Source organism: Neofelis nebulosa, chromosome X, assembly GCF_028018385.1.
Source record: "Neofelis nebulosa isolate mNeoNeb1 chromosome X, mNeoNeb1.pri, whole genome shotgun sequence".
Classification (NCBI taxonomy): domain Eukaryota; kingdom Metazoa; phylum Chordata; class Mammalia; order Carnivora; family Felidae; genus Neofelis; species Neofelis nebulosa.
Window position 1 is genome coordinate 124878688 of NC_080800.1, and position 27867 is coordinate 124906554.

Below are 27867 nucleotides of genomic sequence, written 5' to 3' on the forward strand. Positions count from 1 at the left end.
TAGGAAAGTCAGCTGCATCTCCTGTTCTTGAGGATAATGGCCTTATGAGAAAAAATTCCTTTAGTGCCCTGCTTGTGGTGCCCCCCGTTTCTCAGGGCCTTGTGCTTCCAGGAGTATCTTCAATGTGTGCTGCATGCACTCTGCTGTTATGTCCTGGCTGCTTTAGGCCAGTCATCTGCAGAGGCTCTCTTTGCCTGTTGTGGACAGTGTTGAGTCCCAGACCTGAATGTGATGAGTTTTTTTTTATTTTTTTTAATGTTTTTATTTATTTTTGAGAGACAGAGGGGGCAGAGCACCAGCAGGGGAGGGGCAGAGAGAGAGGGAGACACAGAATCTTAACAGGCTCCAGGCTATGAGCTGTCAGCACAGAGCCTCATGCGGGACTCCAACCCACGAACTGTGAGATCATGACCTGAGCCGAAATCAGCTGCTTAACTGACTGAGCCACCCAGGTGCCCCTGAATGTGATGAGTTTTAACTAGGTGTGCTCTGTTCTGTTTGTAAAATGAGATCTGTTACCACTGTTGCAGGAACCGAGGTGCCAATAGACTCCTGTATCAGAAGATGCAGTGTGAGCAGTGATTTGGGCCTGTCCTCTGGGGGAGGAGACCCACCAGGCTGGGACTTAGGCAATTGTGACCAGGAGGGGTGGTTCCACCAGAGTGACCAGGTGGGTCTTAGTGTAAGCAAGTTAGGTAGTGAGTGCTGGCACTGTGCTGCTTCCTGAAGGTGGCCTTGTGTTTATGCTGAGTGGTGGGAGAGGGATATGGTGGTGCTGGCCAGTTCCTTTGCTCCTGGAAGGATCTCTCTGTGAATGCTGTCTCTCTTGGATATGCTCTGAGATGAATGAATAACCTTCCCACTGTGTGCCTGTGGCACTCTTTGGATTGCTGCTTCCATGCTGTATGTCCACAGGTTGTTTGCTTACCTTCTTTCCAAGAGCAGTGTAATGCCTTCCAGGCTCTGTCCCAGCCAAACCTGCTGACCTTTAAAACTAGGCTTTAAGCCCTGCTGAATGCCAAAACTCACAAAATTCATCCCCTCTTGCTGTCCAAGCCAATTGCTAAGGGGTTTCATTTTCTTCATGTGCCCCCTCTGTATGCTGGTCTGTCTCTTGCTCTTCTCTGCAACTGCAGTTCCCTCTCCATTGCAGATGCAGCCAAAATCTGTTTCACAAACCACATCTCCATACTTCCTTATTTGATATGGCCTGTTCTCTACCTTTAGTTGTGGAGTTTGTTCTGCCAGTCTTCAGGTCAATTTCTAGGATATTTAGGACGATTTGATAGTTATACAGTTGCATTTGCAAGATGAGGCAAGCCTTAGGTTCTACTCTATGCTGCCATCTTCCAACTGTGTTCAAGGACCTTTTTTCTTCTTTTTCATTTTTGTTTGAGTTTTATTTCTCAATACTTGCTGGAGGTTTGTTTTATTATTTTAAAGAAGTACCTTGATGTTTACATTTATTTATTTGTTTGTTTTATGTATTTTAGATTTCATTAGTGTCTAATTATTTTCTTTGGTTATTTTGATTATTTTCTTTGTCCTGTATTCCTTTGGTTAATATTGTTTTTCTTTATTCTAGCTTCTTGAAGTGAATGCTTAATTTATTTAACTTCAGTGTTTTTTTGGTTTTGAAGTAACTTCTAATGAATGCATTTAAGACTATACATTTTTTTCTGAATATTATCATTTGCATGCATTCCATAGATTATTCATTCCATAGATTATTTATATGTAGTAATATCATTAACTTTCATACACATTCAGATATTTTAGTTTTATTTCCTCTTTACCCAAGAGTTGTTTAAAAGCATAGGGATATTTTCTAGGTGCTCTATCTATCTATCTATCTATCATCTATCTAATCCATCTATCAATCAATACATCATCCATTCATTCATCCATCCATCCATTCATCCACCTATCCATCTATCATCTTTCAGTTCTCTATCATCCATCCACCCATCTACCTCACTATCAGTCTATCACATGCTTGCTTATTTTTGCTGTCCATTATGATGCAAGAATATGGCTTGTATTTTTCTATTTGGGAAAATGGAGGAAGTTTTAGTTTGCTAAATCAACTTTTGCAAATATCCCATGAACATTCAAAAAAACCTTTTTGTAGTTTAGGTACAAAGCTCTATTTATGTATATTTAAATATCTATCATCTATTATCTATCTATCATCTATTTATAGTAAGCCCAAGCTCCTGTATCAAAGATAACCTGAAAGATAAGCCTGAAACATTATGACTTAAGAAAAATTGCCATTAATTTCTCTTTCATACAAGTCCTAATTGATGTAACCCAGGTCTGTGAACAACTTTTCTTCACCTGGTCATTCTTGTACCTGCAGTTTTTCCATTTTGCTGTTTTACTATCACTTGAATGATGTCCTTGTTTGTAAGATTTGAGCTAGGACTCAAGAACATATTTATTCCAGGCATTGGGAAAGGATAAAGAGGATATTCAGGGCAAGGTTTTTTTTTTTTTCAATTTCATTAACTTTGGCAGAATTTGTACATATCACAGCTGCTTACATGACATTTGAAATAACTTAGTCACATGGCCTCATTTGGTGAAAGGGAGGCTGGAAATAGGAGACTAACTGGATAGTGAAATGTATCAGTCTGTTACAATATATATTTGCATTTTTATGCTTTTGTACATAAGTGAATTCAGACTTATTAAATGATATTTATCAAATTATATTTTTATTATTAGTCTTATCTCTTTAACCTGTTCATTTCTGAGAAAGAATTACTAAAATTTCCTACTATAATTGTTTATGTGTCCATTTTTTCTTGTATTTCTAATTTTTTCTTGTTTTCTACATTCTAAAGTGATATGTTTAGGTGAATAGATATTAGAAATAGTTTTTCTAATCCTTAATATGTTTAATACATTTTACATTGACTTATGCTCTGTGTGATGATACTATTTTCCCTACTATTATTTCCTTATTTTGGCATTTGCCTTAAGTATACTTTTCATCTGTTTATTTTCCTACTTTCTTAATCATTTTGTTTTAGCAATTCCATGGACATTATGTGTAACTAGACTTCTTTTTTTAAATAAGTATGTGTGTCTTTTTCTTTTAATGGAATATGTTTAATCAGCTAAACTACATTTTTATTTAAAATTTTTTAATGTTTATTTTGAGGGAGAAAGAGAGTGCGAGCAGGGGAGGGGCAGAGAGAGAGGGAAATACAGAATCCTAAGAAGGCTCCAGGCTGTGAGCTGACAGCACAGGGCCCAATGCGGGGCCCAAACCCACAAACTGTGAGATCATGACCTGAGCCAAAATTGGATGCTTTATTGACTGAGCCACCCAGGCACCCCTTAACTACATTTAAATTGCACATACTTAATGCAAATTTTTGTAACAGCTTTACTGAGATATAGTATCTTAAAATTCACATGCCATACCATTTACCTATGCATAATTCCATGATTTTTAGTACATCCAGAGTTGTATAATGTAAACATCACCAAAATCAATTAATTTTAGAACATTTTTATTACCCCAGAAGAAACTCCATACTCTTTAATTGTTACTCCCCAACATGCCCCCTTCATGCTAAATATAGAAGACCATTCATCTCCATTTTGTCTCTATAGATTTGCCTACTTTGGACATTTCATGTAAGTTGAATCATATACTATGCAATATTTTATGACTGGCTTCTTTCATGGAGCAAAATATTTTTAAGTTTTACCCATGTTTTAAAATGCATCAGTACTTCATTCCTTTTTAAGGCTGAATAATATTCCATTGCATGGATATACTACCTATTCTAAATCCACTCATCCATTGACAGACATTTGGGTTGTTTTTATCTTTTGGATACTATAAATAAATACCCATGTACAAGTTGTTTATTCATATATTTTTACTTCTCTTGGGCATATACTTGGGAATAGCATTTCTGAGTCAAATGATAACTGTGTTTAACTTTTTGAGGAATTACCAAACTGTTTTTCAAAGTAATCACACCATTTTACATTCCCACTAGCAGTGTATGAAGGTTCTGATTACTGCACATGCTCACCAACACTTGTTATTATCTGTCATTTTGATTGTAGCCATCCTAATAAGTGTTAAGTGGTATCTCATTGTGGTTTCAACTTGCATTTCCCTTATGACTACTTTTATATTAGGCATCTTTTCAGGTGCTTGTTGGCCATTTGTATATCTTCTTTGGAGAAATACCTATTTAAATACTATCCTCATTTTTAAATTAAGTTACTTCTTATTAAGTTGTGAGTGTTCTTCATACATTCTAGATACAGGACATCAGACACATGATATACAAATATCTTTCATATTCCATGGATTATCTTTTCACTTGCTTGATACTGCCCTTTTGAAGTCTTGTCTACTTTTTCTTTCGTTGTTTGTGTTTTTGGTGTCCTATCAAAGAAAACATTGTCAAATCCAAGCACATGAAGATTTACCCTTATGTTTTCTTTTAAGAATTTTATAGTTTTAGGCTTTACATGTAGGTTTTTGTTCCATTTTAAGTTAATTTTTGTATATGGAGTCAGGCAATGGTCGAACTTCATTTTTTTGCATGTGACTATCCAGTTGTCCTAGGAGCACTTATTGAAAAGACTATTCTTTCCTCATTGATTTGTCTTGGCACTCTTGTCAAAAATCAAATGAACATAGATATATAAGTGTGTTTCTGGACTCTCATGTCAATTCCATTGATATATATATATTTATCCTTGTGCCAAGACCACACTGTTTCTATTACTGTGGATTTGTAGTACATTTTAAAATTGGGAAATGTGAGTCTTCCAAGTTCATTCTTCTTTTTCAAGATTATTTTGGTTATTCGGTGTCCTTTATGACTCCATAAAAATTTTAGGCAGAGAAATTTTACATTTTTCATTTCTGCAAAAAGAAAAAAGCAATTGGAATGTCAATAGGGAATATATTGAATCTGTAGCTCAATTTGTGTTGCACTGTCATCTTAGCACTACTAAGTCTCCCGATCAATGAACACAGTATGTCTTTCCATTTATTTCTTCTTTTTTCTTTCAGCAATGTTTTGTAGTTTTTAGTGTATAAGTGTTACATCTCCTGTTTACCTTATATCTGCAATGAATCTACCAGTATCCACTTACTTTTCATCAAAACCTCCATTGTTTTTGAGAGTGCTTTCAGGCTTGGATTTCTCCATAGTTTGTATCAATGAGGTAAACTGAAGTCAGTTCCTTTAGAAAGAGGTTCAGAGATCTCTTTTTTTATGGATTGCCTCTTCATTGTCAAAATCTCTGAGCCATGGCTCTGGAGATATAAGCAGAGACAGTGGAATACTTCTTTCTTAATAACACCCCTGCTTTACTAGCTTGGTGTGTGCCATGGAGGGGAAGCGGTCAGTAGCCTCAGATATTTTTGACTTGTCTCTCCTGGAATGGTGACTGCCAGGGAGAAGTACATTGGGTTCCCAGCATTTACAGTACACTTTTCCTATGGTAGACTGTTCCACAAGTGTTGGTTTGATGGAAGAAGGGAGTCTCCACTTCTTAGCCTCACTTCACTGGAACTTAGCTGCTGCAACAGGTTGCTTGGGATGGGATGAGAAATTCTGATTTCCATCCCTGCCAGAGAGATACCAAAGCCCTTAACTGGGAGCCAGGTGGAGAGGGAGCCCTATGTTCTTGACTGCATCCATCTGGAGTGGGGTTCCCTTCACACTGTTCTGGGAGGCTAAGAGAGAGGGTCATGGTTCATATGGTCAATGCCATAAACTCTCATTGTTCTTACTGCCAGTAAATTTGTTTCAATAAGTGTTTCTTCATTTGTATATGCCCCTAGAACAATTTCCAAATATTTTAAATGATTGTTTTAAAAATAATTTCCACAAATTTCACTGGGGAGTAAATCCGTGGAACTCTTCATGTTATCAGTGCAAGAAATGGAACTTTCCTGATGTAGTTTTTGTTACTTGGTTTTAATTTTTATGTTTATCTTGGTTTCCATGTAATTCCTCTGTTTTCTTCTTCTCTCATTTTGGGAGCTTTGTAGCATCATATTTCTCCTCTCTACCATAATCTGCTGTTTTGTAAGTTCTATTTTTCATTTCCATTCTGCAAGTTGTTACCTTCAAATTTCTAGCAAATATGTATAAATTTACAACCTCCATCAACAAAGAATATTAAACAAATTTTAGTTTCTCTCCCAAATAAGGTTTTGTTTATTTTCTGCCCCTCCCACATTATCCAGGTTTTATTGATAGCAACTGAATTTTTATCTCAAATCATGTTTTAATAGTATATCCCTTCTATTTTATAAACCACTATATAAAAGGGGCACCTGGGTGGCTCAGTTAGTTAAGCATCCTACTCTTGATTTTGGCTCAGGTCATGATCTCATGGGTCATGAGATCTGTGCTGACAATGCAGAGCCTGCTTGGGATTATCTCTCTCCCTTTCTCTCTGCCCTTCCCCTGCTCACACATGCTCTTTGTCTCTCAAAATAAATAAATAAACATTAAAAAACTGTTACATAATATTATTGATTTTATAGCCTTATTGTTAATAACTATTGTGAACTGCAAGTTTTATTTTTTGCTTATCACTATTTCCTATATTTTGCCTTCCTTTTGCCTGAATTCTGTTTTTCTTTTGCCAGAGTATGTTTCAGAATAATTATTTCAGTGATACTGCATGGCTTATCAGTTTCTTGAGTCTTTGTTTTGTATGAAAAGGCCTTTAATTTGCCATCATACTTGATTGATAATTTTCCTAGCTAGGGAATTCTAGTTTAATTTTTTTAATTAATGTTTTTTAATTTATTTTTGAGAGAGAGAGAGCGAGCACAAGTGGGAGGGACAGAGAGAGGGAGACACAGAATCTGGCGCAGGCTCCAGGGTCTGAGCTGTTAGTGCTGAGCCTGAGGTAGGGCTTGAACTCATGAACCGCAAGATCATGACCTGAACCAAAGTCAGACACTCAACCCACTGAACCACCTAGGCACCCTAGGAATTCTACTTTAAAAATCCTTTTCTCTTGGGGCGCCTGGGTGGCGCAGTCGGTTGGGCGTCCGACTTCAGCCAGGTCACGATCTCGCGGTCCGTGGGTTCGAGCCCCGCGTCAGGCTCTGGGCTGATGGCTCCGAGCCTGGAGCCTGTTTCCGATTCTGTGTCTCCCTCTCTCTCTGCCCCTCCCCCGTTCATGCTCTGTCTCTCTCTGTCCCAAAAATAAATAAATGTTGAAAAAAAAAATTTTTTTTAAAAATCCTTTTCTCTTGACATTTTACAGACCTTACCCCATGGTTTCTAACATCTTGCATTGTGGATGAGAAGTCTGATATGACTTGGATTCACTTTTTTTTTTGTAAGTAATCTTTCTCTGTAGCAAATTACTGTTTCCCCTTTATCAATAGAATTTGAAAAATGATCTAGAATGTGTCTAGTTTTCTTGTGATAAGTCATTAGTGCCATCATCCAAATGTTTCTGGTTCTCCTAGGCATATGGTAAATTGTATTTCCCAGACCCCATCAAGTTATCTGTGGCCATGTGTAATATATTGGCTAAGATTTGAGAAGAAATGACATATCACTTCCATGAGAAGCTTTAAGAGCAGTACACAGTTTCCCATATTCTCTTCTCTTTACAACAGTAATTGTGGAAATCCACATTGATCTAAAGCCTCTGTAAGCCTGGTCTGGCTGCCCAACATTGAACAAGCAGTATGAGAAAGAAATAAATCTTTTATTGTTTAAAGCCACTGACATTTTTGGATTGTTTATTTTTCCTGCATAATCTAGCCTATTCAGATTAAAACAGGACAGTATTACCGTAACAAACAAATAATAAGCAGCATTGGCTGAGGTACCAGATAGTGGATACAAAATAAACTGTTATCAAGTGCTGGAAGAATGGTGAACCATGTTTCATAGGGATGAAATATTTGCTAAAACTGCCTGCATTAATTTATAAGGCAGATAATTTACCTAGTGAGTGTTTAGCTCTAAGGGAAGAGATAGGAATAGAGAATGTTGACACTGTTAGTCATTGTTGACCACATTTGACAAGTTGTTACGAGAAATTACTAAGGTCAGAAAAGAATTGTCTGTTTTCAAGCAGTGTGATGAAAGGGAATATAGAGTCCAAAAGTGTGAGGACTTGTATGATGGAAAGAAGCAATTGCTTCTAGCCTCAATGAATAAAAGGTAAAACAAAGAAAGTTTTTTTGGTTATAAAACTTCTTAAAACAGCCTTACATCAGGATTAAATCAAGGGCATGGCCATGTGACCATTTAAAAAATGTCTGAATGGACTGTGTTCTCTCAAAGGAAAGATCAAATTATGGAGAGAGCCCAAATATCCATCAACTGATGAATGGATAAAGAAGATGTGGTATATGTATGTGAATGTGTGTATATGTATACACACATACATAATGGAATACTACTCAGCGATCATAAAGAATGAAATCTTGCCATTTGTAATAAATCAGGCAGAGAAAGACAAATATTATATGATTTCACTCATATGTAGAATTTAAGAAACACAGTAGATGAACATGGGGAAGGGAAGGAAAAATAAGATAAAAACAGAAAGGGAGACAAACCACAAGAGACTCTTAAAGACAGAGACTGGGGGTTGCTAGAGGGGAGGTGGGTGGGGACAATGGGCTAAATGGGTAATGGGCATTAAGGAAGGCACTTGTTGGGATGAATACTGGGTGTTACATTTGATGAATCACTGGGTTTTATTCCTGAAACCAATACTACACCATATGTTAACTAACTTGAATTAAAAAAAAATAAGTTAGGGATGCCTAGGTGGCTCAGTCGGTTAAGTGTCTGACTCTTGGTTTTGGCTCAGGTCATGATCTTAGGGTTTGTGAGTTTGAGCCCCTCATCGGGCTCTGCACTGATGGCGCAGAGCCTGCTTGAGATTCTCTCTCTCCCTCTCTCTCTGCCCCTCCCCCACTCATGCTTTCTAAGTAAATAAATAAATAACAAAAAATTTACTTAAAAATGAGTTCAAAAACAAAAAAAAGAAAAAGAAAAGAACAGCTGCCTCTAGCAAGTAATAGGGGAAGCTGCAATTTCCTATAGGAAGCCTCAAAAGGCCCTCAGCTTAGCCAAGCCCTGGGGTTCTTTTACTGTGTCTGGAAGCATTATAGGTACATAAGCCAGAGAAAACCTATGTAGACACTGACAGCAGAAAAAAAATATTATATATATATATATGTATATATATATATATATACACACACACACATGTGTATATACACATGTATATATATGTGTGTGTATATATATATGTGTATATATATATATGTGTATATATATGTGTATATATATGTGTGTGTATATATATGTGTATATATGTGTGTATATATATGTGTATGTATACGTGTGTGTGTATATATATATGTGTGTGTGTGTGTGTATGTTTAAGCTAGCATACCACTACATTTTACTCAGATGTTTGTATTTATTTTGCATATTGTTCTTCTATTATGTTTTTGTATTTTTGTCTCTTATGGAATAGTGACACCATTTAAAATAAATGTTCATAGAAAAAAATTAGGGCTGTTGCCACAAGTAAATCTTTTATATTGGACAAATGTTTGTGGGAAAATAAACTTAGGGTCTAGCTCTGCCATAAAAACCTGAAAGGCTCAAGGTACTCACAATTCAGTTGTGAGGGACAGGACCATAAGAAAGCAAATAAATATAGCAAACAAAAAAGTATGTGTAGTAATGAATTGTGGTTATGGTTGTTGACATTTGGAGCTGAATCCAAATAAATAGATAAGAAGCCTGGAATAAATTACTGTGACTATTTAAGACTTAAAATTACCCTTAGGCTCCAAATCTACCATAAACAAGGAAATTGGACAACTTTCTTATACCATACACAAATATAAACTCAAAATGTATCAAGGACCTAGAGGTGAGACCTGAACCCATAAAAATCCTAGATCTTGCACAGTCAGTAACTTATCTGACATAGCAACATCCTTCTAGATATGCCTCCTGAGGCCAGGGAAACAAAAGCAAAAATAAACTATCGGTACTACATCAAAATAAAAAGCTGCTGCACAGTAAAGTAAACCACCAACTACATTAAAAGACAACCTATGGGGGCGCCTGGGTGGCTCAGTCGGTTGAGCAGCCGACTTCAGCTCAGGTCATGATCTTGTACTCCGTGAGTTTGAGCCCCGCGTCGGGCTCTGTGCTGACAGCTCAGAGCCTGGAGCCTGTTTAAGATTCTGTGTTTCCCTCTCTCTCTGACCCTCCCCTGTTCATGCTCTGTCTCTCTCTGTCTCAAAAATAAATAAACATTAAAAAAAATTTAAAAAAATTAAAATTAAAATAAAAAAAAAGACAACCTATGGAATGGGAGAAGATATGTGTAAATGACACATCCAATAAAGGATGTGTATCCAAAATATATAAAGAAGTTATATAAGTCAACACAAAAAAAAAATCCAACTAAAAAATGGCAGAAGACATGAACGGACATTTCTTCAAAGAAGACATACAAATGGGGGGGATCAGTGAAATAGGTGGGGATTAAAGAATGCAGTTATCATGATGAGCACTGAGTATAACACTGTATGTTCACTGTACTGGAATTAAAATTTAAAAAATAACTTTAGGGGCACCTGGGTAGCTCAGTTGGTTAAGCATTTGACTTTGGCTCAGGTCATGGTCTCATGGTTCATGGGTTTGAGTCCCACATTGGGCTCTTTGCTGATAGCTCAGCTTATGATTCTGTGTCTCCCTCTCTGCCCCTTCCCTGCTTGTGTACTGTCTGTCTGTCTGTCTGTCTCTCTCTCTCTCCCTCAAAAATGAACAAACATTAAAAAAATAAATTAAATTTGAAAAACTTTTAAAAAAAAGGGTTAAAGTATCAGAAAATAGACTCTACTTCTTGAATGGAGAAGCTATAAAGTCACATTGCAAAAACTTGAATAAAGGAAGGATTGGAGTATTTTGGCAATTTTGTTATCTATCTACCACCATTATTTAGTTTGATATTTTGTAGTTCTAGTTAAAGTATAATACCCTGGGAAAATTAAGTAATTTGCTTTACAATGAGTAATTTTTTAGTCATTTCCAGAAACTGTGAGGACTCTAGTTAAGAGAGATGTTTCTTTCCTTCTTTAGACTATATTAAAAATGTGAAGCTCTCAGGGTGCCTGGGTGGCTCAGTTGGTTAAGTGTCTGGCTTCAGCTCAGTTCATGATCTCACAGTCAGTGAGTTCAAGCCCTGCATTGGGCTCTGTGTGGACAGTTCGGAGCCTGGAGCCTGCTTTGGATTCTGTGTCTCCCTCTCTATCTGTTCTTTCCCCGCTCATGCTCTCCCAAAAATGAATAAATGTTAAAAAAAAATTTTAAAGAAAGAACATGTGAAGCTATATAATAGGGAAACTACTATTAAAAAAGATATAATTTATAGTCTTCTAATTTTTGCTTTAAATCACCTCTGCTGAGAAATATGCCTTATTAGGTTATCAGAAAAACCAATCTCTACTAATATTGGTGGTATACATATAACCCTTTAAGCTATCATAAAAGCATTGATTTATTGTGGTTAAAGATTGATATTTGAAATGGAAGTACCTATATGTCAATACTCACTCTGTTCCTTGTGGAAAATTACACAGTTAAAAGATTTATGATACTGGATCAATGTCTAATCTCTAAGCCTCAGTTTCCTTATAAAATGGGGGTATAATTATACTAATCTCTTTGGGTTGTTTTGGGACTTAAATAAGATAATGAATGCAAAGTTCTCAAGATAGTACCTGGCAAATAGTAGTATTCAGAAATAATCACTCTTTTTGTTATTATCACTAACATCATGCAACTGAAGTGTAATAGTTTGACTTCTTTGTGAATTCAGATATATGTGAAATTCAAAACAAACATTAAGGCTTTAGCAGAGTAAGGCAGATTGAATACACATATTTACTACCACTTCTTTTTTTGTTTTAGTTTATTTATTTTGAGAGAGAGACAGAAAGCATGGGAGGGGCAGAGAGAGAGAGAGAGAGAGAGAGAGAGAGAGAGAGAGAGAATCCCAAGCAGGCTCTACACTATCAGCCTAGAGCCTGATGCAGGGCTCAAACTCACAAACTGTGAGATCATGACCTGAGCCGAAATCAAGAATCAGATGCTTAACCGACTGAGCCACCCAGGTGTCCCATACCATTTTCTTCTTTAATGATAAAGGAGTATTGACAGGGAAAAGAGAGGCATTATTTTGGAAATTAAGAAGCAGATGGAAAAGTGAGGGAAATAGTTCCATGAAATTGGTGTTGGCAATGATTTCTTGGATTTGACACCAAAAAACAGGCAATAAAATCAAAGCTAAACAAGTGGGACTACATCAAACTAAAAAGCTTCTGCACATCAAACAATTAACATAGTGAAAAGGCAACCTATGGAATGGGAGAAAATAGTTGCAAATCATAGAGCTGTTAATGGGTTAATATCCAAAACATACAAGGAACTCCTATAGCTCAATAGGAAGAACAAAAACAAAATGACAAATAATCTGATTTAAAAATGGGCAAAGGATTTGAATAGACATTTTTCTAAAGAAGATATACAAATGACCAACAGATGTATAAAAATATTCTAAACATAATTGATCATGAGGGAAATGCAAATCAAAGCAACAAAGATATATTAACTCACATCTGTTAGGATGGCCATTATAAAAAATGATAACAAGTGTTAGAGAAGATGTGGAGAAATTGAAACCCTTTCATACTGCTGGTAGTAATGCAAAATGTTTAGTCACTATGGAAAACAGTATGGAGATTCCTCAAAAAAATTAAAAATAGAACTACCATATGATCCAACAATCCCATTTCTGGGTATTTATCCAAGAAAATTGAAAGCAAGATCTTGAGGAGATATTTGCATTCCCATGTTCATTGAAGCATTATTTATAGTAGCCAAGATACAGAACAACCTAAATGTTCATGGATGAATGAATAAAGAAAATGTGTATATACATTCTGCCTTGTGCAACAACATGGATAAACCTGGGAGATATGCTCAATGAAGTATGCCAGTCACAGAAATACAAATACTACATGATTCCACTTATATATGATGTGTCACTGAATTTTATACATCAATTTGACTTGGGTAAGGGATGCCCAGACAGTTGATAAAACATTTATAGGTGTATTTGTGAGGATGTTTTTGGAATACATTTGCATTTGATTCAATAAACTAAGTAAAGAGATCTACCCTCACCAATGTGGGTGGGCATCATTCAATCCTTTAAGGGCCTGAATAGAACAAAATGGCAAAGGAAAGATTAATTCACTCTCTTCTTGAGCTGGGACATTCATCTTTTCCTACTCTTGGACATCAGAGCTCTGGGTTCTTGGGTCTTCAGACTCTAGACTTGTATTAGCAGCCCCCTGATTCTCAGTCCTTTGGAATTGGACTGATTTATACCACTGAATTTCCTGGCTCCAGTTTGAAGATGGCAAAGTGTGATACTTTTCAACCTCCGTAATTGGTGTGCCAATTTCTGTAATAAACCTATCAATCATGTATATCACCTTTTACTTTTTATATCTCCTATTGGTTATGTTTCTCTGGAGCATCCTAGTTAGTACATATGAGGTATCTAAAATAGCAGTGTAGAATAGTGGCTGCCAGGAGCTGGGGGGAGGGAGAAATGGAGTTTCTATTCAATGTATAAAGTTTCAGTTATGTGAGATGAATACGTTCTAGAGATCTGCTGTACAACATTTTGCCTATAGTGAATAATACTCTATTGTACACTTAAAATTTTGTTAAAAGAATATCATGTTAAAAGTTGTTACTACAACAAAAAGTAAATAACTGCCTTCAAGTCCAGAGAAGGCCTAGGAGAAGGCTAACTAGAAACTAGACACATAGGCTTTTTCTGAAATTACTAGTGCACACACTACAAATTTTAAAAAATACAACTGACCAACAGACACATGAAAAGATGCTCAACATTACTCATCATCAGGGAAATGTAAATCAAAACTACAATGAGATATCATCTCATACCTGTCAGAATGGCTAACATCAAAATCTCAAGAAACAACACGTGTTGGTGAGAATGTAGAAAAAGGAATCCTCTTGAATTGTTCGGAATGGAAACTGGTGTATCCACTGTGGGGAACAGTATGGAATTTCCTCCAAAAATTAAAAACAGAACTACTCTACTGATGAGGGAGTGTGGGGTAGGCTGAGGTCAAAATACAGGCTGGCAGGGCCCCCCCACCCCAGGTGGGATATGTATGGTGTTCCTCAGACACTCCTGGCTGCCTAAGAACAAAGGAAAGAGGTTTAAGTGTTTGCCATGGTAATGTGGGAAACTAAGGCAAATGAAAAATTAAATTCCCTTACTGCCTACAGCCCATAGACAAGTTCTTGAAACCAGCAGAGTGACCCCCCTCTAGGAGCTCAGCTGCCTGGATGATGACACTTTGCTAGGGGCAAAAGAGAATCTTGGCTTAACATTATCCCAACCTTGATGATCCTATAAGTCTACTTCCTTTATGTCAACTGCCCCAAGATATATGCTGGCAATCATACTCCAAGCTTATGCCCCCAACCCCATATATATCTGAAGTGTCTCATGACTGAGGTTTTATTAAACAAGAATAAATAGTGTTTCTATAGCAATAGCTAGCCCCTCAAGGTCCTGGAAACCTTGCTTCCAAAATACCTTAGAGACTTATTCTATCCCTAACCCCTTCCAAACCTGAGCATGTATAATGAGTTACCCATCACAACCCCAGTGCTGCTCTTTCTGCCCACGGGTCCTGTCCCCATGCTTTAATAAAATTACATTTTTGCACCAAAGACATCTTCAAGAATTCTTTCTTGCCATCATCTCCAGACCACCCCACCATCACCCCAAAACTTCATCCCTACAATCCAGTAATCTCACTACTGGATATTTACTCTGAAAATACAAAAACACTAATTCAAAGGGATACACAAACCCCATGTTTACTGCAGAATTATTTACAATAGCCAAGATATGGAAGCAACCCAAGTGTCCATCAATAAATAAATGGGTAAAGAAGATGTGGTATGTGTGTATACACACACACACACACACACACACACACACACACACACAGGAATATTATTTAACCTTAAAAAGAATGAAATCTTGCCATTTACAACAACATGGATGGATCTAGAGAGTATAATACCAAGTTAAATAAGCCAGTCAGAAAAAAAATCAAATATTATATGATTTTACTTGTATGTGGAATTTAAGAAACAAAACAAATGAACAAAGGGAAAAAAAGACAAACCAAGAAAAAAAGGCCCTTAACTATAGAGAAGAAAGTAATGGTTACCAGAAGAGATGTGAGTGAGGGGATGAGTAATAGGTGAAGGGGATTAGAGTACACTTAATCTTGATGAGCATTGATTAATGTACAGAATTGTTGAATTACTGTGTTATACACCTGAAACTAACACTGCATGTCAATTTCACTGGAATAAAATGTTAAAATAAAAAATAAGGTATTTCAATAAAAAATGGATGCACAAACATCTGATCTACTTATACTCACGATAACCATGCTAATGAGAGTTGAAGAAGGTCCAGAGCTTGTAAGCTGTTAATTTATTTAAAAAAATTAATATTTGTTTATTTTTGAGAGGGACAGAGAATGGGGGAGGGGTAGAGAGAGATGGAGACACAGAATTAGAAGCAGGCTCCAGGCTCTGAGCTGTCAGCACAGAGCCCGATGCGCGGCTCCATCTCATGAGCCTTGAGATCATGACCAAATTAGCCAAATTAGCCGAAGTCAGACACCCAACCAACTAAGCCACCCAGGTACCCCTAGGCTGTTAAGTTTTTAATAACCCTACTTATTAATATTATTCTGAATGTACATATGAGATTTTTGGAGCAGAGTAGATTAATCATTATTTGGTTTTCAAGCACATATAACTTTGTAATTCTCCTGTGACCCAATTTCTTATACTTGGGGTGATAGGATGAGATTTGGATGTCACTCTACACAAACAATTTATATTGCAGGCAAGGGAGGCAGAAGAAGTGAATCTAGGCATTTACATAGAAGAGAGAGGGGGGCTGTCCCTTTTGGAAGGAGGGAGAAAAACCTTTGCTCCTTGTAAAGGATCTGGTGTTCTTACTCTAACCTTTTAGAATGTAAATACATCTCTCTAGGGGAAAGGTAAGACCATTGTCTCCAATTTTACAATTTAGGAATAAAATGTAACTCCTCTGATGATAAATCTCTGTGGAGTTCTCTGTCTATACAGTTGTAAATTATCTTCCAATACTTGCCTTTTTTAAATCCCAGGTTCCAAGTTTCAGTAAGATTTGCTCAGCAAGCCCTAATTGTGCAGAAACAGGAACAATTTTCTCTATGGGACCACACGGGCTCAGTAAATCCTTTTTACATAGCCTAAGAATATACTCATATGTTCTTACCCTGTCTCCACTACACAATTCCCTCTAAACCTGTTGCCCTGATTGTCCTCTAGGGGAAGCTAGATAGATCATGTGATTTTCTTTTCCTAATTGCTGGCTATTTTACTTACACACAGCTCTTCTCACTGCAATATAATTCACATAAAGAAGTAGCCTAAAATCAGAACACCTGGCAGTATTTGTATAGGTAAGTCTCACCTGGACATTCAAGTTGTTTGGTCCCTGGAATAAGGACATATTGAAGCCTGCTTATTAACTGTTTTCTCTAGATCTCTCTTGAGCTACCAGTTTAGCACATTCTAGTTTTGTCAACCAAACATTTCCAGTTTCCCTCCTCAAATAGGTATATTTTCCTCAGAGCAACACTATCTAATTAGGTGGACACTTTGTATCTTAAGATTAAAGTCTTTTCCCTAATTCAAGGAAATTTTACTTCATTATTCAATTCACTATTATTTCAATCTCTCAATCCTCTCTGTTCCCTTCTGGAAATCCTGTTAGGTAGACTTTTGCTTTTCTTAGAGCTGTCCTCCTTCCTAGTCACCTAACTTTTCTGCCATAATCTTCCTATCCTTTTCTTTTTTAAAAAATATTTTATTATTTTTTAAAATGTTTATTTTTGAGAGAGAGAGGGAGAGATTCAGAGCGTGAGTCAGGGAGGGGCAGAGAGAGAGAGAGATAGAGACAGAAACAGAGACACAGAATCCAAAGCAGGCTCCAGGCTCTGAGCTGTCAGCATAGAGCCTGATGTGGGGCTGGAACCCATGAGCCATGAGATCGAGACCTGAGATCATGCTTAACTGACTGAGTCACCCAGGCTCCTCCCACCTCTATACTTTAGCACCTCATATGGGGAGAATGACACCAAATAATTTTACAGTTCACTAATTTGTGGTAAATATATTATCTTTCTGCTATTTAATCATTTTACTGGCATTTTGACAATAGTGATTGTTAGTTGAAAATATATAGTTTCTCTGAGTAACGTTCCAAAGCTGGCTCCTCTTGTTTAGCAAATGTGCTATCCTCTTATACTTTTAGAGAGTAAAAATTACATCTATTTTTAAGTTCTCTTTTTACTTCACTATTTCTTCAGGGGTTGGTTCGTTTTGTGCACTTGATGTCTTGCATTCATGTGGTTGATTTTCCTCAAATACTTGTATTATGCCCAGAATTTGTGATCCCCAAAGACCACCAGGGAGCCGAGTCTGATGCAAAAGCAAAGAGCCTTTATTCGAGCTACCTCGAACTCAATCCCCTACCTGCACCAATGCAGCGGTGAGATGCCGGAGAGAGCCAGCGAGTTTCAAAAGCACAAAGGTTTTATAGGGATCTAGGGGCAGCTGGGGGGGGGGTGGTGGTCGTGGCCTTAGCCGATTGGCTGGTGAAGGCTCAGAGTCCCGTTGCGCAGGTTGCCGGGCATGGTTTGAACGGGAAGTTTGAACGGGTGAGCAGGAAGTTACTCAAGGGGAGGAGGTGTGGTCTGAGGTTTGAGCAGGAATTTCTTTCTGCAGTTTTTCCGGAAAGGGGGCCATGTCGGGGACATAGTCACTCAAGATGGAGGACACAGAACGAAATGGAGTTGGCCGGTGATGGAGGACACAGAACAAAATGAAGTCAGCTGGTCTAGGTCTGCTCTTTCATTCCCCCCTTGTCATGTAGCTTGCGGACCCAATCATGGGACTGGCTGCATTTCTATTTTGTCCTCTTCTGTTATTAGGGGCTTGTACTGAGCACGGAGGACCATTAGTTGGACAGCTCCCACACGGTCCCTGACAAACTGGACCAGTCTGTTGATGATACAGGGTCCAAGGGTTACTAGTAGGAGCAGGATGGCAAGGGGTCCGGCAAGGGCCAAGATGAGAGTAGTTAACCAGGGAGACCAGTTGAACAAAGACTCGTACCAAGACTGAGATTATTCTGTCTCTAACTTTCATTTTTTGCAGCCCTTCCCTTATGAGGGCCACAGATTCTTTTTTTTTCTTTTTTTTTTCTTTTTCTTTTTTAATATATGAAATTTACTCTCAAATTGGTTTCCATACAACACCCAGTGCTCATCCCAAAAGGTGCCCTCCTCAATACCCATCACCCACCCTGCCCTCCCTCCCACCCCCCATCAACCCTCAGTTTGTTCTCAGTTTTTAACAGTCTCTTATGCTTTGGCTCTCTCCCACTCTAACCTCTTTTTTTTTTTTCCTTCCCCTCCCCCATGGGTTTCTGTTACGTTTCTCAGGATCCACATAAGAGTGAAACCATATGGTATCTGTCTTTCTCTGTATGGCTTATTTCACTTAGCATCACACTCTCCAGTTCCATCCACATTGCTACAAAAGGCCATATTTCATTTTTTCTCATTGCCACGTAGTATTCCATTGTGTATATAAACCACAATTTCTTTATCCATTCATCAGTTGATGGACATTTAGGCTCTTTCCATAATTTGGCTATAGTTGAGAGTGCTGCTATAAACATTGGGGTACAAGTGCCCCTATGCCTCAGTACTCCTGTATCCCTTGGATAAATTCCTAGCAGTGCTATTGCTGGGTCATAGGGTAGGTCTATTTTTAATTTTCTGAGGAACCTCCACACTGCTTTCCAGAGCGGCTGCACCAATTTGCATTCCCACCAACAGTGCAAGAGGGTTCCTGTTTCTCCACATCCTCTCCAGCATCTATAGTCTCCTGATTTCTTCATTTTAGGGCCACAGATTCTTTATGACTTCTGAGTGATCAACATAGAAGCAACATTCTTCCCCTAGGGTTGCACATAGTCCTCCTTGCTGCATGAATAATAAGTCTAATCCCCTTCTGTTTTGGAGTACTACTTCTGATAAGGAAGTAAGGGATTCCTGTAAATGAGAAATTGATTTCTCAATTCTTTCTATGTCTAAGAATGGACATATGTCTAAGAAAGCTATGTCTAACAATGGCTGCCCTTAGGGTTCCGTAGTTTTTGTCCTGGATGATGAGTGAGGATATTCTGGTCCCTGCCCCCACTAATCCCAGTCCCAAGAGTGCAGCCAGAGTTAAGGTTGTAATAGGCTCTCTCTTACTTCGGGGGTTAGCAGAGCCTAACCTGTTAAGTATTTCTCCCCCCGAATGGTACACTAACTTGGGGATCAACTGCACGAGTATGCAGAAGCTTTCCTTCGAGGAGTTAAGGACCTGGGAGTGGACGCAGGGAGTGAGGCTGCTGGAACAGGCCCACCATGCATTTTTGGGGGGAAGTAGATACACTGTCTCCCTGGAAACTCTTAGGGTTTCATTACAGAGATGTGACTGCCCAGGGGGGCACGTGGCCTATGCAAGTGCCCTGCCCTGTTACCACCTGGAGGGTTAGTCTTGCAGTAGCCTGCTGCCATCTGCAGGAGCTAGAGTTGGAGGCTGTTGTATAATTGCCTTTAATGGCAATACCTTCGTAATATGGGGGCTGAACATGTAGACAGAGCCAACAGGACTTGGTCAGGTCAGGCCTAGAAGTGTTTAGTACCTGGTATGCTCCAACAACCGTGCTCCACAGGGGGTCTGTATCAGATAGTAAGTTGTGACCCGGGGCAGGAGATGCGGGTGACACTCCAGTAGGGACAGGGGATATGGAGGGCTGTGTGGCCAGGGCCTGGGTGTTTCTGGGCATGGCCGTCCGGGCGGGGGCAGGTCAGGGAACTAGTACTTGGTTGGGTCCTACCCTCGTGGGGGACTGCTGGGCAAGAGGAGTCGCTTGCATTTGGAGGGTAAATAATGTTCCCTTGTCCTTGGCTCCTGGCCTAACCTGGTCGTATATCCTGAGTCCCCAGGTTTTTCCACTCTCCCATCCTATTGTTTTTTTACCTTGGCTTGTAAAGGATATAACTATGGGATTACCTCACCCCCAGGCATATGGTGGTTGGGGGCCACTGGGCCACTTTACCATGTGAGATCTCTGGTGCGTGGTGGGGTCCACCAGATGTGCCCCGTTGAGACACATGACCAGGAGGTGCAAAAGTAGTCAGCTGTGTCCCTGCATGTGCTCTTGGCAGCATGACCAGTGACAAGCAGAGCTAAGAGAGTTACCAATATTAGGTGGGTTGAATGTGCTGTAGCTTAAGCTTGAGCGGGTTGTGTTGGTCCCGATTGATGGCCCATCGCGTGACAAAGTGCTTCCAGATCGAGGAGGGGTCCGCTGGCCGAACGTGGGTGTGATGGACCCAGGTTGCGATGCCATCTACTTTGAGAGCGGTAGGGGTTGTCAGCACCACGATGTAGGTCCCTTCCAGCGCGGCTCGAGGGTCTCTCGGTGGTGCCTCTTGACATAGACCCAGTCTCCTGGCCTGTACTGATGAGGTGTTGGAGTCGGGCCAGCCTTGTAGATGGCACAGAGGTGCGGCCAAATGTCCTCATGCACCCTCTGGAGCCCTCTGGGTAAGATGTCTTCTAGTAGCTTCTTAGCCACCATCTGAGCTGTTTCATGCTTGGTTGGGTATGCCTCCACCCAGCCAGAGAAGGTGTCTATAAATACTAAAAGATATTTATAACCATACTTTCCTGGTTTAACTTCAGTGAAGTCGACCTCCCATTGGGCTCCCAGTCTGGTGCCTCTGAGCCTGGTTCCTTTTTTATTTGATGTGGCTCTCGCATTGGTGAGTTGGCAGGTCTTGCAGGCAAATACAACTTGCTATTTTGGTGTCCTGTTGGTGAATCTTGATTCCGGCATGTTGGATTAAGTCTTTTAATTTTCGGGCCCCCATGTGAGTAGACCTATGCATGTGCTCTAATACTGAGACTCCAAGCCGGTCTGGCAGCACGAGCTCCTTGTTAGGTGTATACCACCATCCCTTTATCTCCTGGGCCATGGGGAGTTTCTTGATCCACTGTCACTCCTCCTGGGAATATTTGGGCTGGGCTGGTAGAACTGGGTCTCCCGGGTCTGGTAGTTGTATGGTTATGGTGGGGACTGAAGTAAGGGCTACTGCCTTGGCTGCCTGGTCAGCCTTTCGATTACCTCTAGCTACTGGGTTATCAGTTTTCTGGTGCCCTTGGCAGTAGATAATGGCCAGCTTGGCAGGAAGCCATAAGGCCATAAGCAGGTCAAGTATCTCCTGCTTATTTTTTATAGTCCATCCTTCTGCCATCAGTAACCCCCTCTCCTGATAAATTGCCCCATGAATATGAGCTGTGGCAAACGCATAACAGCTGTCTGTGTAGATGTTAAGCCGTTTTCCAGCTCCCCAGCATTAGCGCCTTGGTGAGGGCTATGAGCTCTGTTTGCCGGGCTGACGTTCTGGAGGGTAGAGCCTCTGCCCATATGGTGTCCATTTTGGTGACCACCGATGCACCCGCATACCTGTGTCTGTCCCACACAAAGCTGCTGCCATCAGTGAACCAAGTAGCCTCAGCATCGGGGGGGGGGGGGGGCGGTCAGTCAGGTCCATCTGGAATCCATGTACTTGCTACAGGATCCCCACACAGTCATGTAGTGGAGCACCTAGGTCAGGGTTGGGCAGCAGGATTGCAGGATTGAGGGCCACACTGGGGTGGAACCGCAGCTGTGGAGGGTTGAGTAGGAGGCTCTGGTAATGAGTCATACATGTGTTGCTCATCCATCTATCAGGCGGCTGTTTCAGGACCCCTTTGATGGCATGTGGGGTCGTGATCCAGATCTCCTGTCCTAGGGTCAGTTTGTCTGCGTCCTTGACTAGGAGTGGTGTCGCTGCAATAATTCTTAGGCATGGCGGCCAGCCGGCAGCCACTGGGTCTAGCTTCATGGACAGGTAAGCCACCGGGTGGTTCCAGGGGCCTAAGGCTTGAGTTAGAACCCCTTTTGCTATTCCCTTGTGTTCGTCTACAAAGAGGTGGAAGGGTCTTGTAATGTCTGGCAGGCCCAGGGCTGGGGCACTTAGGAGGGCCTTTTTTAACTGATTAAAGGCAGTTTCTTTTTCAGTCCATTTAAATGTTTCCCCCTCTTTGGTAGCTTCATATAGGGGCCTGGCAATCTCAGCAAAACCCGGAACCCAGAGGCGGCAGTTGCCGGCCGATCCTAGGAATTCCCTTACTTCCTTCCGGGAGGTGGTAGTAGGGACCTTTAGGACAGTTTCTTTTCTGGCATCTGATAACCGCCACTGTCCACCCTCTAGGATGTATCCCAGGTAACTTACCCTCTCCCTGCATATCTGAGCCTTCTTCACGGATGCCCAGTACCCCAAGACCCCCAGGATAGCCAGAAGGTCCTGGGGCCCTCGCTCACAGTCCTTGGCCATGTTGGCAGCAATCAGGATGTCATCTACGTAATGTAGGAGGGTGAGGCCAGGGTGCTCCTTTGTGTACTCACCCACGCCCTTGTGTAGTGCCTCGTTGAAGATGGTGGGTGAATTTTTCAACCCCTGAGGCAGCCGTGTCCAGGTGAGTTGTCTGCTGTAGCCCTCCTCCGGATCATGCCACTCGAAGGCGAACAAGGGTTAGCTTTGGGGTGCCAGTGGCAGACTGAAGAAGGAGTCCTTTAAATCTAGTACAGTATACCAGACCCTGGAGGGTGCCAAGGAGCTCAAGAGAGTATATGGGTTGGGAACAGTTGGGTGTATGTCCATGACCCTCTTATGTACTTCCTGGAGGTCTTGTACTGGTCGGTAGTCATTTGTGTGAGGCTTTTTGACCAGCAGTAGGGGGTGTTCCAGGGAGACTGGCAAGGAACTAGTACCCCTAGGCTTCGTAGTCTCTGGATGTGTGGCTGGATCCCCTTCTGGGCCTCCTGAGACATGGGGTATTGTTTGATCCTTACCGGACCTTCTCCTGGCTTGAGCTCTACCAGGACCAGGGTCCTGTGAGTGGCTAGCCCTATCCCCCCCACCGCCGTCTCGGCCCAAACCGAGGGGAATTCTTGTAGCCATCTGTCTATATTATCTTCTCTCGGGAGCGCCTCCTGGTGGAGGCAGTATTCATCCTCTAGTTTCATGGTCAGGACCTGGATGGGGTGGCCCTTGCCATGGGTGACCTGAGGCCCCCCTTGTCTGAATGTTATCTGAGCTCCAATCTTGGTCAGTAAGTCCCATCCTAACAGCGGGTAGGGGCATTCCGGTATTACCATAAAGGAGTGGGATACCCGTCCCGTCCCCAAATCTACCATTCTTTGGGTAGTCCATGAATAGTACCTCACACCAGTTGCCCCTTGTACCCAGGACTTCTTGCTGGCTAGCTTTTCTTGTGGGGTGCGGAGGACCAAATGTTGTGCTCTGGTGTTGACAAGGAAGTCAACAGGGGTCCCCTCCACTTTAAGAGTTACCCTGGGCTCGGGGAGAGGGTCCGAACCCCAACTCCCCTAATCACTCAGTTCATCTAGCTCTAAGACTTTTAGTCCATCAGTCTTGCTTCCCTTCCCGCCGGCCTTTTTCTGACAATCTCAGGCCCAATGCCCTATCTCCTTGCAGTATGTGCACTGATCTTTCTGCAGCCTCCACTTACCCCCCCTTGGTGGTTCCTTTACCTCCTCTTGAGTTGTCTGCCAGCTGCTGGAGATGGCGGTCCCGCTCCTCGGGGGAGTCAGCAATGGTAGCTAGTAGTATTCTGGCCAGGTCTTGAGTCTGCTGGCAGCCGCCATGGCGAGCCTTCTTGTCCTCAGGAGGCTCCCAGTTGCTATATACCTTTTTAGCTACCACCAGTAAGTCCTGCAGACTTTTTTCTCCTAGTCTATCTATTTTCTGTAATTTTCTCCTAATGTCTATGGCCGATTGGTTTACAAAGGCCATGATAACAGCTGCCTTGCTTTCCAGAGACTCTGGATCCATGGGGGTATAGGTACGGAATTCCTCCATGATCAGTTCTAAAAAGGCAGCCAGAGATTCATCTTTTTCCTGTTGTACATTTCCTACCTTGGCCAAATTGATTGGCTTCCTAGCAGCCATTCGGAGACCCCCCATTAGAGTCTAGCGGTAGACCCGGAGCCTCTCCTTACCTTCTGCCATGTTGAAATCCCACTGGGGCCGAGTTAAGGGGAAGGAGGAATCTATCTGAGCCTGGTTGGTGGTGGGATTCCCGTCTGTGCCCAGAACTAGTTTTCAAGCCTCATTGAGGATTCTTTCTTTTTCCTCAGTCGTGAACAGGACCTGCAAAAGCTGCTGGCAATCGTCCCATGTGGGCTGATGGGTAAAAAGAACAGAGTCTAATAAATCAATAAGCCCTGCTGGTTTTTCGGAAAACTTAGGATTCTGAGCTTTCCAATTGTAGAGGTCACTAGTGGTGAAAGGCCAATAGTGTTGGGGCTGATTCCCCTCCACGTCTGGGGGTCCGGTGGCTTGCAGGGGCAGAATAATGGAGTTGGCGGCAGAGGTGGATTGCTCCCTCTGTGCCCTTTGTCTGGTAAAGGGTGGGCTTCCCACTGGAAGGAGGAAGGAGGCGTTTCCACCTCCCGCTCTCGGAACAGTGTCTGCATCCCCCGGAGGGGGAAGATGGTGTTCTTCCGGCATCCTAGGGGGGTTATACGGGGGAAGAAAAATGAATTCTTCTTCAGTCCCCCCTTGTACGACAGGGTAGAGGGGTGCTGAAGGCTGAGTAAGACTTTTCTTGTTCTCCTTCTCTGTCCCCTGCAAAGCAAGAATGGGTTTTGGCTCTGGAGGGCGTGGGGCTAGGAAGGGCTTAAGCCAAGAGGGTGGGTCTGTTACAAGGTTGTGCCAAGCAATAATGTAAGGGAGCTGATCAGGATGGCCCATCTTAGGCCGAGAGATGATACCCCTGACTCGGTGGATGGTAGGGAGGTCGAAGGTTCCCTCTGGTGGCCATCTGACATTGAAAGCTGGCCACTTGCTAGAACAAAAAACCTGCCACCGACCCTTTCGGACTTCCACGCTGAGGTTGTTAGCTCTTTCCCTGACATCCTTAAAGTGATCAATCATAATACTTAAAAGTAGTCTGAGTCTGTCCCATAACGTCCATCTAGTAAGTCCACAGAACAAAACAGAGAAACACAGAAACAGACAAACAGAGGGCCCCTAGAAACAGTCTTCCAACTCTGTGGAAGCCAAACTGAAAGCTAGACGATGGCCTCATGCTGACCAGTGGGAGTGACCCGCCTCATCTCAGACCTTTGAGGGGATTCCACGTCCCTCCAGAAGGGAGGATCAGAACATCTTCCGAAACTCCCAGCCCGTGGTCCTCCAGTATGTCCACTTAGACCATGCCGGGCACTACCAGAATTTCAGAAATGAGCTCAAACAGAAGAGACAGGGAACAAACAGACACTAACCGTGGCCAGTCAGGCTCTCTGGGTCAGGGGTCCCTCGGGGGTCTTGGGGATTTTGGACAAGCCCCCAAATGTTATGCCCAGAATTCATGATCCCCAAAGACCCCCAGGGAGCCGAATCTGATGCAAAAGCAAAGAGCCTTTATTCGAGCTACCTCAAGCTCAATGCCCTACCTGCACTAACGCAGCAGTGAGATGCTGGGGAGAGAGTGCATGTTTCAAAAGCACAAAGGTTTTATAGGGGTCTAGGAGCAAGTGGGGGGGGTGATGGTCATGGCCTTAGCCGATTGGCTGGGGAAGGGTCAGAGTCCTGTTGCACAGGTTGCCGGGCATGGTTTGAATGGGAAGTTTGAACAGGTGAGCAGGAAGTTACTCAAGGGGAGGAGGCGTGGTCTGAGGTTTGAGCGGGAATTTCTTTCTGCAGTTTTTCTGGAAAGGGGGCCATGTCGGGGACATAGTCACTCAAGATGGAGGACACAGAACAAAATGGAGTCAGCCGGTCTAGGACCGCTCTTTCACTTGGTGATCCTTGTTTGTTCATATAAATGAGGATCCTACTATGGTTTTCAACCACGTTTGCTCATTAGAATTGCCTTGGGAACTTTAAAAAACCCAGATGTATGGGGTGCCTGGGTGGCTCAGTCAGCTGAGCGTCTGGCTTTGGCTCAGGTCATGATCTCACAGTTTGTGGGTTTGAGCCCCACGTCAGGCTCTCTGCTGACAGCTCAGAGCCTGGAGCCTGCTTCGGACTCTGTGTCTCCCTCTCTCTCTGCCCCTGCCCTGCTTGTGCTCTCTCTCTCTCCTTCAAAAATAAATAAAAACATTAACAAATTTTTAAAATAAAAAACAATAAAAAAACCCAGATGTGCAGACCGTACACTAGACCGATTAAACAAGACCATTGAAGTGGTATCCAAGCACTTCAATTTTTCTTTTATTTACTACTTTTTGGGGTATAGCTTGTGCAAGGTATAATGCAAAATTTGTTAGTGTAGCTCAATAAATCTTTATCTGAATCATGCACACATACAGGCATAACACACCATGACTGAGATAAAGATATAAACCAGAGAAACAGGAAGATGGCTGTATAGGAGGATGCTGGGCTCACCGTGTCCTGCTGACTGCTTAGATTCCACCCACATCTGCCTAAATAACCCAGAAAACCACCAGAAGACTAGCAGAACTGACTCTCTGAAGTCAAGCGTAGACAAGAGAGTAGGAAGGACGGAAAGGCGGTGCGTGCTACACGGACTGCCAGGAGAGAGCCGGAGTTATGTAGAGGCAGCCTGCCCGGCAAGGCAGAGCCCCCGAGTCTGGCTTGCAAAAGCGGGGGGCCAGATGAAGTAAGTTCTGACAGCCAGAGGGACTTAACATCTGGAATGTTAAAAGTCAACCGCTCTGCTGGGAGGGTGAGAGGACTCCGGGAGGGAGAGTTGTTGAGCCCTGGAAGACAGAGCTCAGCTTGGCAGGGCAACAAAGGTGCTGGCAAGCGCTATTTCCCTCTCCCATCCCCCAGCCGAAATTCCAAAGAGAACCAGTTCCCATCACCAAACTTGCTTGCACCACGCAAATACCCAATGCTGTGCTTCTATGGATCCATCCCTCAGATGGACCTGCCTCCCTCTGGGTGCTGCAGGGCCCCTCCTGCAGGGGACTACCGATGGCAAAGCGAGCTAAGCCTGCCCCTCCCACCCCTGTGCACCTTGCCGATCCACTCCAGCTAATACGCCAGATCCCGTCAAAGCAGCACCACAATGCTGGCAGTGTGCAAATAGCCCAGACAGGGACCACCACTCCACAGTGAGTCCTGCCCCTGGGAGAGGGGAAGATAAGGTACACACCAGTCAGACTGTGGCCCCAGTGGTGGGCTGGGGGCAGACATCGGGTCTGACTGCAGCCCTGTCCACCAACCCAAGTTACTCTGGACAGCACAGGGAAAGTGCCCTGCAGTTTGGAGCCACTGCAGGGTCTACCCAAAATGATGAAACGGAAGAATTCTCCTCAAAAGAAACTCCAGGAAGTAGCAACAGCTAACGAATTGATCAAAACCGATTTAAGCAATATAATGGAATAAGAATTTAGAATAATGGTCATAAAATTCATCACTGGGGTTGAAAAAAGCATAGAGGACAACAGAGAATCTATTTCTACAGAGATCAAGGGACTAAAAATAGTCAAGATGAATTTTAA